Source organism: Triturus cristatus, chromosome 1_1, assembly GCF_964204655.1.
Source record: "Triturus cristatus chromosome 1_1, aTriCri1.1, whole genome shotgun sequence".
Taxonomy (NCBI): domain Eukaryota; kingdom Metazoa; phylum Chordata; class Amphibia; order Caudata; family Salamandridae; genus Triturus; species Triturus cristatus.
Window position 1 is genome coordinate 1,235,910,632 of NC_140579.1, and position 14,397 is coordinate 1,235,925,028.

Below are 14,397 nucleotides of genomic sequence, written 5' to 3' on the forward strand. Positions count from 1 at the left end.
CAGTAGTTCCTGAGAAAATTAGAGTTAAAAGTACATAAATATCTATGGCCGCGGAGGATCCGCGGACCGTACACGCACCGTACGCGCACCCTCCCCGAACCGAGCGCGCACCCTCCAGATCGCGCGCTGAATGCTAATTGGCTGTCGAGTGTCTCTCTACATTCGAAACCAGGAACTGTTGGCGGCCATTTTCTGCCTCGGTAGAAGCGAGGCTGAAGAAGCAAGGGGAATAAGTGTGTAAAAGATATAAAGGGGGCAGAGTGGAAATACTCTGACCCTCTAGAGGTGCTTAGGGGGTCCCAGAAGGACCCCATGAGGCCCCCTTTTTAAAAAAAAAAAGAAACGGCGAAATGCGCGCACAGTGCGCGCATCCTAACGCGTTGGGTACGCGGATCCACGGATTTTTTTTTTAAAAAGACAAAAAATCATTGGTTCACTGAGAGGTAGGGTATATATTTCTGTTTTTTAAAGGTATGATTCTTATTGGTTAACAAAAACAGATTGTAAGGAACATTATATATGATTAGCTGATATGTTGAAAAGTGAAGCATACTACCTCTCTTGTGTAGGAACATTGTGTGCTGAACTTCTGACCTGTGTGCTTAGTGCAGTGTTCCATGACCTGTTTCTATTGTAATAGGCAGAAGGCAGATTGGGGGAAGGGTTGAAATGTCTTTCAGTTGGAAAGGGTTGAAAGGTTTAACCAATAGAAATGTGTGTTTGCTTTTGAGTTTATGTGTGAAGGATTGTGATTTGATGTTTACATGTATATGTGTGGAAAATGAAAGGGAAACTTTTCCATTCTTTGTTTTTGCTGAGAGGTGCACAGTGCAGAGATTCTGTAAAAGAAAATATGGTCAGTGACTGATATACTTCTTAATCTACAAAAGAACTTGAAAGATGAGTTATTTAATTGTGAGGGGATGTATGTAGACTATTTTGATTTTAATCAGACTAATGTATTTCTCCTGCTAAAGTGTAGGGAGTACTTTTTTTCTCTACAATCTTATTGACAGTGTGTGTGCATGTAGAAACCATTCTGTGATAAGCATCTGTGTTTTTCATGTGTTTGCAGACAGATAACTGTGCTGTTTTTATATGTTGGTAGAATTAGAAACCAGTCATTGTTTATGAATTTGTGAAATGAGTTATGTTATGTTTCTATACTAAAATGTAGTACTACTTCTAGATGAAGAAATGTGTTTTGGTATAGTGCAAGGGATAGTGTTGTTTGTCTAGAATCACACAGTGAGTCTGTGTGCATTTGGGAACCACTGTGAGAGAAGCATTTGGTAACATTGTGTATTTGCTGACAGATAACTGTTTTAACCTGTCATGTTGTGAAGTTTTAGTAGCATTAGAAGACAGTTATGGCTTATCATTTGATTAAATGAGTCAGGCTTTGACAGAAAAGTGCAGTCCTGAAATATGTAGATTGTGTGCAGTTCCCTTACCACTTGCACTGTAGTGAATGAGTTTTGGTAAACTCCTAGGGATAGTGGTGCTTGTCTAGAATCACAGTGTGAGTTAGTGTGTATTTGGGATCAGTGTGAGAGAAGCATTTGGTGACATCATGTATTTGCTGACAGATAACTTTTTTAAAACCTGTCATGTTGTGAAGTTTTAGTAGCATTAGAATCCAGTCTTTGCTTATGCGTTGATTAAATGAGTCATGCTTTGACACTGATGTGCTGTACTTAAATATGTAGATTGTGTTCAGTACCATTAACTCTTCTAGACTAGTGAATGAGTTTTGGTAAACTCCTAGGATAGTGTTGATTGTCTAAAATCACACTGTGAGTCTGTGTGCATTTGGGTAAGGATTGTGAGAGAAGCATTTGGTAACATCGTGTATTTGCTGACAGATAACTGTTTTAAAACCGGTCATGTTGTCAACTTTTAGTAGCATTAGAAGCCAGTCTTTGCTTATGCTTTGATTAAATGAGTCAGGCTTTGACACAAAAGTGCAGACCTGAAGTATGAAGATTGTGTGCAGTTCCCTTACCACTTCCACAGTAGTGAATGATTTTTGGTAAACTCCTAGGTATAGTGGTTGTTGTATAGAATCACACTGTGAGTCTGTGTGCATTTGGGAACCACTGTGAGAGAAGCATTTGGTAACATCGTGTATTTTTTAGCAGATAACTCTTTTAAAACCTGTCATGTTGTCAAGTTTTAGTAGCATTAGAAGCTAGTCTTTGCTTATGCATTGATTGTGTCAGGGTTTGACACTAAGGTGCAGTACCATGTACTATTCTGTTCACTGTGGCAGAACTGAAAATTTAAAAGTTTTACCTAAGCACTGTCCTAGAAGTAGTCTGATTAGTTAGTCAGTTTCTAAGTACCAAATAGATTGCTTCAAATGTCTATGCAGTATGCATGTAGTCTTCTAACATACTATACACTTGTCTTTTACACCTTCAATTCCCTAGTCAGTATCCATACACTTCCAGGAAACACCCTGTCACTCCCTTTGCAGTCCTCTAGTGACCCATTCAACACCATGTACTAATCCATTCACAGTGCCAAAACCCAAACACTTATAAATTCACCAAGACACTCTCTTTCCAGTACTCTAATGATTCAGTCACTGCCTAAGTATTCATGCACTGAGCCAGGCCTTAGCACATGGACTTCTTCAAACCCCTATCCACTATGCATGCAGTCCTCTAATCACCTACACACTTGTCTTTCACACCTTCAATTCCCCAGTCAGTATCCATACACTTTCAGCAAACACCCTGTCACTCCCCTTGCACTCCTCTAGTGACCTTATTAAGCATCATGTACTAATCCATTCACTGCGCCAAACCCTAATAAATTCACCCAGGCACTCTCCTTGCAGAACTCTAATCATTCAGTCAGTACCCAAGTAGTCATGCAGTGAGCCAGGCCTTAGCACATGGACTGCTTTAAATGCCTATGCAGTATGGATGCAGTCCTCTTATCACCTACACAGTTGTGTTTCACACCTTCAATTCCCTAGTTAGTATTCATACTCTTCTAGCAAACACCCTGTCACTCACCCAGTGTGTCTCCTTATAGTACTGTAATCATTTAGTCAGTTAGCATGTAGAGTTTTAGTGAGGTAGGCTTTAGGGCATGAACTGCTTCAAAGTAGTATGCACTATGCATGTAGTGTTTTAACCATCGTCACACTTGTGGTTCAGGGACATAGTTTCTTAGTCAGTATTTATATAAAATGTGTTTGTAAGTAATGGAATAGTATAATTTTGAAAGTTATTAATATACATTTATTTGTGATTCTTTTTTACAGATACAGAATAGGAGTGTTTCTCATCTGTTTGCACTCTTCTCGTGCAAGATTGTTCGGATGAAGGGTCCTTAGGTGTTTCATCATACTTGCCGTGCCGTACGAGTATTTCTTGTTAGGATCCCCTGTGACAGAACTCTTTTGCAAATCTTGCACGTGACCAAGGTGGCATTGGTCTTTGTTTGCTCCTTGGGAAAAGTAAAAAATGTCCTCACCACTGAAGAAAAACGTTGTGGGCGTGGTGCCTTTTGCAAAAAAAATTCCTCAGATTCGGTAAATATTTTAAAGCGGCAACATTTACAGTTTTTGTAAGTTAAACTTATAAAATGTTGTTGGCTGTATGCATTTTACATATCTGTGATTTGTTTCTTGTGGTATTTTGTTGAGAATAGCATGTTGTTTTTTTTTAAACAATCTTTCTGATTTTCCAGGTCTGTCGTCGACATCCATGGTCCCCACAGGAGTGTTCCGCCTTGTTGTTTTGTATTATTTTTGATACATTTTGTTTATTCGTTTATCGTTCATATATATGTTAATAAAAAAATAGAGTTTGAAAATAGTTTATCGTTTACATATTTATGATTATAAAAAATAAAGTTTGAAAAAAAAATTACTAACGTTTTTGGTTGTTCTCTTAACTGCTGTGTGACTCTTTCTTGTTCTTATTACTGTTATTTGATGGAGTCCACCATGGTGTTAAATTTTGGGGCACTTATCGCTGGAATACTGGTGATATCTGCAGTTTGCACCAACTTCTGAATAGTGTGTTAGATTTATCTCAACTTTACTTCCGTTAAAGTGCTGATAATGAAATGGAGACTAGCCGTTCCCATGCAAAAAGACACGAGGTGCACCTTTCTGATTTATTCTAAATACTAAAATCCTGTATTGAATTGCACGGAGGTATTGGCTGCACTTACAGTGTACACACAAAATCTATTAAGAAATCTCATTGTATTTATATTGATTGGGATTAGTGCGTCAGGTGCTGGATCTTGACGAGATACACTGCTCAGTTCGTATATTGTTCTGCACACGAAAAAAATCACATCACAACTTTCACACCAATTGCAATGCGAAACAAATTCCGGCGATAAGACACGTTAGCACCAGGGATTTTACACCTGCTTTCTGCTGGTGTTAAGCAGGACAACTACCTGCACCATGAAAGGGAACACAGCCAAGAGCCACACCAGAACACCCACAGGTGCCATAGAGTCAATGAGCATGATACAGGGATACCCATGAGGGCCAGAAGACTCATCTCAACAACTCCAGGACCGGCAATGCCCCCCAAACCCACATCTTAGCAAGTGTGTCCCTGTGGTCATTGTCTTAGCATGATAGGCACGAGCCCTGCTACATCACAGTGTGCTGTCACCTCAGCATTGGCAGTGAGCCTGGACGTGTAGCTACGCACGCATCCTTCTGCATGCACAACTGTCATGTGCTGGTCTGGTGTTCACAGGTCAGTGCAGGGGTGTGCCTATCTGGCAAGGGGAACGGGGTGTCTCGGAAATGTCCGTGTACAGGAAGTGCGGTAAGTGTGTCTCTGTGTTCTGGTGTGGCCTGCTACAAGAGCTGCAGCAGTCGATGTTGTAAAGTGGCATGCAACACCTCCAAACGGCACTGTGATGGTGTAGTTGGAATATAGCAGGACATGCGCAAATAGGCATTACAATGGTGTGCCGTACGAGTGCACGAAATACAACAGCGCACCGTACAAAAGTGTGGGGGCTCGTGGGAGGGAGGAGCAGCCGTTTGGCAACATAACACACAGTGAGCTCGACCATGTGCCACATGCTGGGCATCTCATCCATGATGACCACGGTCGCAGACATCCCACAACACCAACGACTGGCATTTGTACACATCCTGTATGAATGCAGCGTGGTTTTCACTTCTATGCTCGTTCAGTGGTGTGATGTTGGCGGGTTGTGTGACTTGTGCTCCTTGTTGGTGTGTTTCATTTTGGCCATTGTTAGTCTATATGTGTGTTGTACTTAATTGTGCATGTGTGCCATTCTGCCCATCTCCCCCCCTCCCCCCACTCCCTGCGTCTTCCTCATCCTGGTGCTGTTGTGTCTATAATTTTGTTGCTCCACACATAAATACATGTAAAGAATAAATTACAATAGTTCCTGGATTCTTTTAGGTTTCAAAACTTCTCTATTGGTTTCTTTTTAATTTTCCATATGAACCGTTCTTTTAATATTCAACAACACATAGAAGTCAGAAGTGCAACGTATTCTATCAACACACTTTCTAGAACATTCTACAACACGTGCAGGTTAAAAGTTCATCAATTTTTTAAAACTTAACGATATTTTTTTGCAACATTTTCATGAACATTTAACGACACGTGCAGGTTAAAAGTTCACAATTGTTTTAGGTTCGAACAGTGCCTTCCAAATGCAAGTAGCAGGTGTGGTTGAGCTGAGCAAATTTTATCCTATGATATGTACTCCACGTTGAAACTGCTTTTTCTTAACCAATCACAAAGATGCTTTTCCACAAAACTAATGTGCACCCTACTTTTAAAAAAGAATGCTTTTCATGATATCTTTAGAGATAAGTTATAGATAGGAATTAGCATTTAAAAAACCTTTGAAATTCACTGAAAAAACCATAGGTTTCATGCACGTTATAGTTAGGAATTGGCATTTAAAAAACCTTTGAAATTCACTGAAAAAACCATAGGTTTCAGGCACGTTATAGTTAGGAATTAGCATTTAAAAAACCTTAGAAATTCACTGAAAAAACCATAGGTTTCAGGGGCGTTATAGTTTGCTGGACATTTCCCTCGTACAAAACCCTAGAAATGCCCCTGTTATAGTTAGTTCAGCTAACTATAACTCGCGACCCCGCAATGCACTGCTGATGACGTCACATATTACATCACTCATTACATGGTCAGTGACATCACTCATGACATCTCAAATGACATCACTGATGACATCACTGATGACATCATCCATTGAGTATGTGTTTCTGAACAGTTTTAATATGTTTAATATATATAGGGAAAGGCCTGTTGAAGAATAAGAGGGTGTACAAGTGTGTGAATGGATGATTTTCTAGGTGCGTAACTGACTCTATAAGTGAGTCATTAAATGTATCTTACCGCAGACTAGTGACTAAACTGTGTGAATGTCTGTATGTGTCTGTGTGCTGGTGTATAAGTGGCTCCATGGTTTTGTGAATAGCTATATGAGTGTCTATATGGGTTATTGATTGGTTGTCTGAGTATCTGTATGGGTGCCTGAGTGTTTGTGTGGGTAGGGTGTGTGTGACTCTGTGACTAGATGTGTGAGTGGGTGATTCAGTGGGTGCATGGTTTTAAGAGTGCATCTGTAATGGACTGTATGGTTGGGTGACTGTATGTAAGGGTGTGTTAGTGATTGAATGTATATCTCAGTTGTACATGTGTCAGTAACAACATATGTGAAACGCAGTGTATATGTGTGTAAGAATATATAACTATCTATATGTGAGAGTGTGTGATTTTGGGAGTGGCTGTATGCGCCATAGTGCAAGGATATCTGTGTCATGTGCTGTTTGTTTTTCTGCAGGAAGACACATAATTTGTTAGTATTTTTATGAGTAAGTGAACTTGAGTGTGTTTAACTGTATAGGTGAGTAAATTGGACTGTGATTAATTATTTGCATGACTGACTAGATGTGTCAGTACCTCAATGGATGATTGGTGGTGTGTGAGTGTCTATATAGGTGTATAAATGCACAGAGTGACTGTAAGTATGAGTGACTGTACAGGTGAGTGAGTGGACATGTATGTAGACCTAAAAGTCAATGAGTGGGTGTGTAGTTATTGGTATTGGAGTATCTATTTGCTGGGAGGTAGGGCTGCACACGCTGCGAGAAAACGCATAAATTGAGTGGTATAGAGCAGCCTGGTAAGACCTAGGGACGTTATTTGCTCTTGAGGCGGAAGCCGGGAGCCAGTTAGCTTTTTAATCCACGTAAATTGTTTGTTCTACTTTTAATGAAATTAAAGAAAATAACCTGCCAATTTGCACAATACGCTCTTTGAGTGAAGGTTTACTTGCACATATCGCCGCACCTTGCGGGGACCTCCTGGTTTCCCCGAGACGCTGGGCACTCGGTAGCTGAGACCTAGAGGGGCCGAACCATTACAGCGGCCATCTTGGGGAGGACGAGGTTGACGCGCTAGTTGCTGGGAGGTAGGGCTGCACACGCTGCGAGAAAACGCATAAATTGAGTGGTATAGAGCAGCCTGGTAAGACCTAGGGACGTTATTTGCTCTTGAGGCGGAAGCCGGGAGCCAGTTAGCTTTTTAATCCACGTAAATTGTTTGTTCTACTTTTAATGAAATTAAAGAAAATAACCTGCCAATTTGCACAATACGCTCTTTGAGTGAAGGTTTACTTGCACATATCGCCGCACCTTGCGGGGACCTCCTGGTTTCCCCGAGACGCTGGGCACTCGGTAGCTGAGACCTAGAGGGGCCGAACCATTACAGCGGCCATCTTGGGGAGGACGAGGTTGACGCGCTAGTTGCTGGGAGGTAGGGCTGCACACGCTGCGAGAAAACGCATAAATTGAGTGGTATAGAGCAGCCTGGTAAGACCTAGGGACGTTATTTGCTCTTGAGGCGGAAGCCGGGAGCCAGTTAGCTTTTTAATCCACGTAAATTGTTTGTTCTACTTTTAATGAAATTAAAGAAAATAACCTGCCAATTTGCACAATACGCTCTTTGAGTGAAGGTTTACTTGCACATATCGCCGCACCTTGCGGGGACCTCCTGGTTTCCCCGAGACGCTGGGCACTCGGTAGCTGAGACCTAGAGGGGCCGAACCATTACAGCGGCCATCTTGGGGAGGACGAGGTTGACGCGCTAGTTGCTGGGAGGTAGGGCTGCACACGCTGCGAGAAAACGCATAAATTGAGTGGTATAGAGCAGCCTGGTAAGACCTAGGGACGTTATTTGCTCTTGAGGCGGAAGCCGGGAGCCAGTTAGCTTTTTAATCCACGTAAATTGTTTGTTCTACTTTTAATGAAATTAAAGAAAATAACCTGCCAATTTGCACAATACGCTCTTTGAGTGAAGGTTTACTTGCACATATCGCCGCACCTTGCGGGGACCTCCTGGTTTCCCCGAGACGCTGGGCACTCGGTAGCTGAGACCTAAAGGGGCCGAACCATTACAGCGGCCATCTTGGGGAGGACGAGGTTGACGCGCTAGTTGCTGGGAGGTAGGGCTGCACACGCTGCGAGAAAACGCATAAATTGAGTGGTATAGAGCAGCCTGGTAAGACCTAGGGACGTTATTTGCTCTTGAGGCGGAAGCCGGGAGCCAGTTAGCTTTTTAATCCACGTAAATTGTTTGTTCTACTTTTAATGAAATTAAAGAAAATAACCTGCCAATTTGCACAATACGCTCTTTGAGTGAAGGTTTACTTGCACATATCGCCGCACCTTGCGGGGACCTCCTGGTTTCCCCGAGACGCTGGGCACTCGGTAGCTGAGACCTAGAGGGGCCGAACCATTACAGCGGCCATCTTGGGGAGGACGAGGTTGACGCGCTAGTTGCTGGGAGGTAGGGCTGCACACGCTGCGAGAAAACGCATAAATTGAAACGGTCCATCTACGCGTTAGCGGGCGCCCCTTGAGCGCAGAAGGAGCGCCCAAGGAAAGCCCGTCTGTGCCCGTCCGTGCCAGGCCGGACCAGGACGGGGACGGGGCTCAGGGCCATAGTAATGGAAGCCCCTCATCCTATTACCCTCGTTTACAATGGTGAGTTGCTAAAGGCACTTAGAAATGATGCAATACCGATTTGCCCGAGAGAAGCCTATCCAGAGGACATTTTCACTCCCTGTCCCTATTGTAACTCCCTCAACTCAGTGAAAGCTAATAACTCCTGTTTAACATTTGCCCTGTTAAATTGCAGATCTCTCCCGAGGCATGCCATAGAGATTCACTTGATCCTAGAGGAGCGAGACCCAGATATACTCTTTTTAACTGAGACGTGGCTTACCGAGTCATCAGACCCGGACATAGTCCGGGCTCTCCCACCTAACTATTCGATCATTAGACAGGATCGCCTGACAGGGCGTGGAGGAGGTGTGGCAATTATTTATAAGAACTTATATAGATGCAGAACCTATGAAATTCCACTTATAGAGTGTGAGAGTCTTGGTTTCTCCATCTCCTTCTCGCCCACGTGCACCTTCTCAGGGATCTTGGTGTACAGACCTCCGGGTGACCATCATAATTTTTGTCATAATCTTCTGGATAAAATCTCTCTTTCCATCAGCAGTACTCCCAACTTCTCCATCCCGGGCGACCTTAATATTCATCTTGATGAAGTGGATGCAGCTGCATCACAATGTATGCTCGACACCCTGGGATTGGTACACTTGGATCAAATTGTGACAAGTTCTACACATGTAGCAGGACACCTGCTAGATCATTGTTTTACTAATCTTAGGAACATTGTGTGTGATCAGCCCCACTTTGTCCCCTGGTCAGACCACGCCTTACTCTTCTTTGTGTGGTCGCCAGAAACACAAAATCATAGGGTTAGTCTTTCAAAGAAAGTTGGCCGAGTTTGGTCTAGATTACCGGTCAGAGATTGGGAGGCGGCCCTGAAGAGTTGCCCACCTACTCCTCACGAGGATCCAGTGGCTGCTAATGAAGCCTTTGATAACTGGCTTAATTGCACTCTAAATGTCACCCTACCAAAAAAAGAGATGCGCCACCGGGAAGGTCATAATAAACATCCATGGTACTCTGAAAAACTTAAGGAACATAAGCAGTCGTGCAAACGAGCAGAAAGGAAATGGAGAAAGGAGTTTTCACTTGTGGCTAAAACTGAATATAAAACATCTCTTAGAACCTACAAAAAATTATTGAAATCCACTCAAGCAGCATATTATCAGAGTAAAATCTCAGAAGCAGCTAATGCTCCTAGAGAGATTTTCAAAATCTTTCAATCGCTGGTGGCTACTCCTAGGGTCATTAATCCTGCTCCGGACCTTCAGAAACACTGTGAGGCATTAGCCATTTTCTTTGCGTCCAAAGTGTCTAACATCTACTCCAGTTTTTCGACAACCCCATTCACTCCTGATAAATTGGAGAGTGGTTATGAAAGGTCGGAGGTGGTAGCTCCTAATTCATCTGGAGATCTTAAAGCCTTTCCGCTGCTAGATCTTGCTACCGTTGGAAAGCTCCTTAACAACTTAAAATCAGGCTCCCCTCAGGATGTCGCTCCTCCGTTGGTTCTCAAGCAGGTTTCGGAAACAGTATGCCCGATCATAATGCAGGTCATCAATGCATCTTTGGCCTCAGGAGTGGTACCCCCCAACTGGAAGAGAGCAAAGGTCCGTGCTTTATTAAAAAAACCTAATCTGGACCCAGAAGATCTAGCCAATTATAGGCCTATCTCGCTGCTCCCTAGTCTTAGCAAAATAGCTGAAAAGCACGTTAACCAGGTTCTCTCCTCATTTGTTGAGTCTTCGGGCTCTTTACACTCAACTCAGACTGGTTTCAGAGACATGCAGGGAACAGAAACTGCGCTGGTGGCGGTAGTCGAGGCGACTAGGAGTATTGTGGATGCGGGAGGCTGCGCTGCGGTGGTCCTACTGGACCTAAGCGCAGCCTTCGATACTGTAAACCACTCTCTCTTGTTGCATCGGCTTCGCCTGGCAGGGGTCTCAGGATCGGCTCTTAAATGGCTGCACTCCTTTTTATCGGATAGATACTTCTCCATTTTTGAGGATGAGATGTCATCGAGCCAGCTGCAACTGAGTCACGGCGTTCCCCAGGGATCATCACTCAGCCCTACACTGTTTAACATTTATATGAGACCGTTGGCTGATGTGGTGCTTCCTTGGGGAATCCAGCTTGTCACCTATGCCGATGACACGCAGCTGGTTGTTTCCTTGGTGAGGGACGATGTTCTACATCAGGGGACCAACAATCTTACCCCGTGTCTCACCAAGGTCCTTGAATGGATGACCTCGTCCTGTTTAAAGCTAAATGGAGCCAAAACGGACATCATGCTGTTGGGCTATAAAGCCCCAATTAACCTGGACCCCTGGTGGCCGCACTGTCTGGGACCTCCTCCGAAGCCTAAGACCAAAATAAAAAGCTTGGGGGTCTGGATGGATTCCACCCTGAATTTCCAACATTAGGCTAATAAGGTGGCCGCAACCTGTTATGGTTTGATGAGAACCCTAAAAAAAGTCCTAGACCTTCTTCCCTTCGAAGCCAGGCGTGTATTAGTCCAGTCGCTGATTCTTTCGCGACTGGATTATGCTAATGCTATCTATTTGGGGACACCAGCAGCTACCATAAAAACTCTGCAAGCTGTGCAGAACTGCGCAGCTCGCTTGCTTATTAAAGTTCCCAAACGATGTTCAGCAAAGGCCTCAATTCGATTGCTCCATTGGCTTCCAATTCAGGAAAGGATTGTGTTTAAGGCTATGTGTCTGGCACATAAGTCCATTCACAATATGGGCCCTTCCATTTTGGATCCCCTGATTCGTCGCCATCACTCGGTTAGACCTCTTAGATCCAATCAACGAAATCTGCTTGTAGTTCCCAGGGTGAAGTTGGCCCGGATGGGCGGCCGGCCGGCTACTCTCGGTCCAAGCAGCTAAAGGCTGGAATAAACTCCCTGATATCATCAGGCATGAATCAAATCATATCGCCTTCAGGAAGCAATTAAAGACATTTTTGTTCAACATTGCCCTCTAATATCCTTTAGGTCTTACAGCGCTGGGATGCTCTAGGGTAGCCATGCGCTATACAAGAAAGTACTCATTCATTCATTCATTCATTCTATGGTTGTCAAAATGGCCGTCTGAAATTTTGAGTCGGTGTATCAAAGGTTATATTAGGGTGTGAGAAGGTGCACTAAATTGTCACATGGATGACGTCATCAGTGATGTCTTCAGTGATGTAATTTGAGATGTCATCAGTGATGTCATCAGTGATGTCACTGACCATGTCATGAGTGATGTAATATGTGACGTCATCAGCAGTGCATTGCGGGGGCGTGAGTTATAGTTAGCTGAACTAACTATAACAGGGGAATTTCTAGGGTTTTGTACGAGGGAAATGTCCAGCTAACTATAACACCCCTGAAACCTATGGTTTTTTCAGTGAATATATATATATATAACACATGAAACAGTGCAGTATAGATAAAAACGTAAATCTAACCTTAGTTAAAAAAAATTTGAAGTACGGCTTGTCCTACAGCTGCATCCTCCTGCAGAGCAGATTGCAGACAGTAGTGTTTCGTGAACGTGTGGACATTCTTCCATGTCGCAGCACAACAGATGTTTTCCAAAGTTACTCCGGCAAATAGAGCAGTAGAAGCTGCCATAGTTCTGGTAGAATGCACCTTGACCTTTCTTTGTAAAGGTTTGTTGGCTTTGTCATGACAGAAATGAATTGTAGAAGCCAGCCATCTGGCTATTGTTGCCTTAATTACAGCAGTCCCAAGTGTAGCTTGACCATAGGCTACGAACAATTGATTGGATCGCCTGATGTCCTTAGTCTTCTGTAAATAAATACAACGTTTAACATCGAGTGAGTGTAATGCTCGCTCCGCTGAAGTGGCTGGAAAGAAAACTTGAAGCTTTACGGGCTCATTTAAGTGAAATTGAGACGGTACTTTAGGGATGAATTTGGGATTCGTCCGGAGAGTTACATAATCCTTAGAGAAATGCAAAAAGGGTTCTGAGATAGTGAAAGCTTGGATTTCGCTAACCCTTCGAGCCGATGTAAGAGCTAGTAAAATAGCAACCTTCCATGTGAGAAATTTAAGATCAGCTTTGTGGATAGGTTCAAATGCTCTTCTCATTAATTGAGCTAACACTGTGTTTAACTCCCACTCTGGAGGAGGTGCACGTATCGGAGGAAAAACTCGAAAGAGTCCTTTCATAAATTGTTTGACTAGCGAAGAGGAACAGAGCGAAGGTTTATTGGAACTGTTCCTGAATCTTGAAAGAGCAGCAAGATGAACTTTAATTAATGAAAACACAAGCCCAGCTTTGGCCAAGGATAATAAATAAGGAAGAATTTGTTCCACAGGAGCCTGTATAGGGTGGACATCATTCACCTCACACCAATGACAAAATCGCTTACACTTTAAGCGATAAGTTTTTAATGTACTCTGGGCGCGTGATTTGTCTAGAATTTCACGACAGTCCTGAGAAATGTTTAGATCTTTGAATTCTAAGAAATCAGGAGCCATGCGTGCAAGTGCAGCGACTGTGGATCTGGATGAAGTATTTGACCCCTCTTCCTTGTCAACATCGTGAATGTTGGTACTAGACGGATAGGATTGTCCTGAGATAGAAGAAGCAGTTCCTGGAACCAATATTGTCTTGGCCAACGGGGTGCAATCAGGATGAGACGGCAACCCTCCAGCTTCATTTTGCGGAGCACTTTCGGAATCAAAAGTATCGGGGGGAAAGCGTACGCACAAAGCCCTGACCATCTCATGGACAGGGCATTCCCTCTTGATCCCTGTTGAGGGAACCTGCTGGCGTAATATTGGCATTTCCTGTTATCTCTTGTCGCAAACAAATCCAGAGCTGGACTTGGAAGATCCTGTTCACCTGCTTCTGCTCTAATTCCCATTCGTGACAGCCCGAGAGAGACCTGCTCAGGGTGTCGGCCAAAGTGTTGTGAAGCCCTTTGACGTGCTCTGCTCTTAGGGTTATCTTGTGTGCTGTAACCCACTCCCACAGCTCCTGAGCCTCCTGCGAAAGAGACAGCGACCTCGTTCCCCCCTGTTTGTTGATGTAATACATCCTGGTCGTATTGTCGGTCCGGACCAGCACTGAAGAGCCCACAATCCTCGGGAGTAATGCTTGTAGAGAGAGAAATATGGCGCGAAGCTCCAATCTGTTGATATGCTGTTGACGGTATTTTTGGGACCATCTTCCTTGAATCTGCAAGTCTTGGAGATGGCCTCCCCATCCCTCGATGGAAGCGTCTGTTGTTAGAACGAATTCTGGAAGAGTTGGTAGAAAAGGAAGACCCGGAGCCAAGTTTGCCGTCTGAGACCACCAGTGCAGAGAGTCTATCATGCACGGTGTTACCATGATGGAGTCGTCGAATGACCC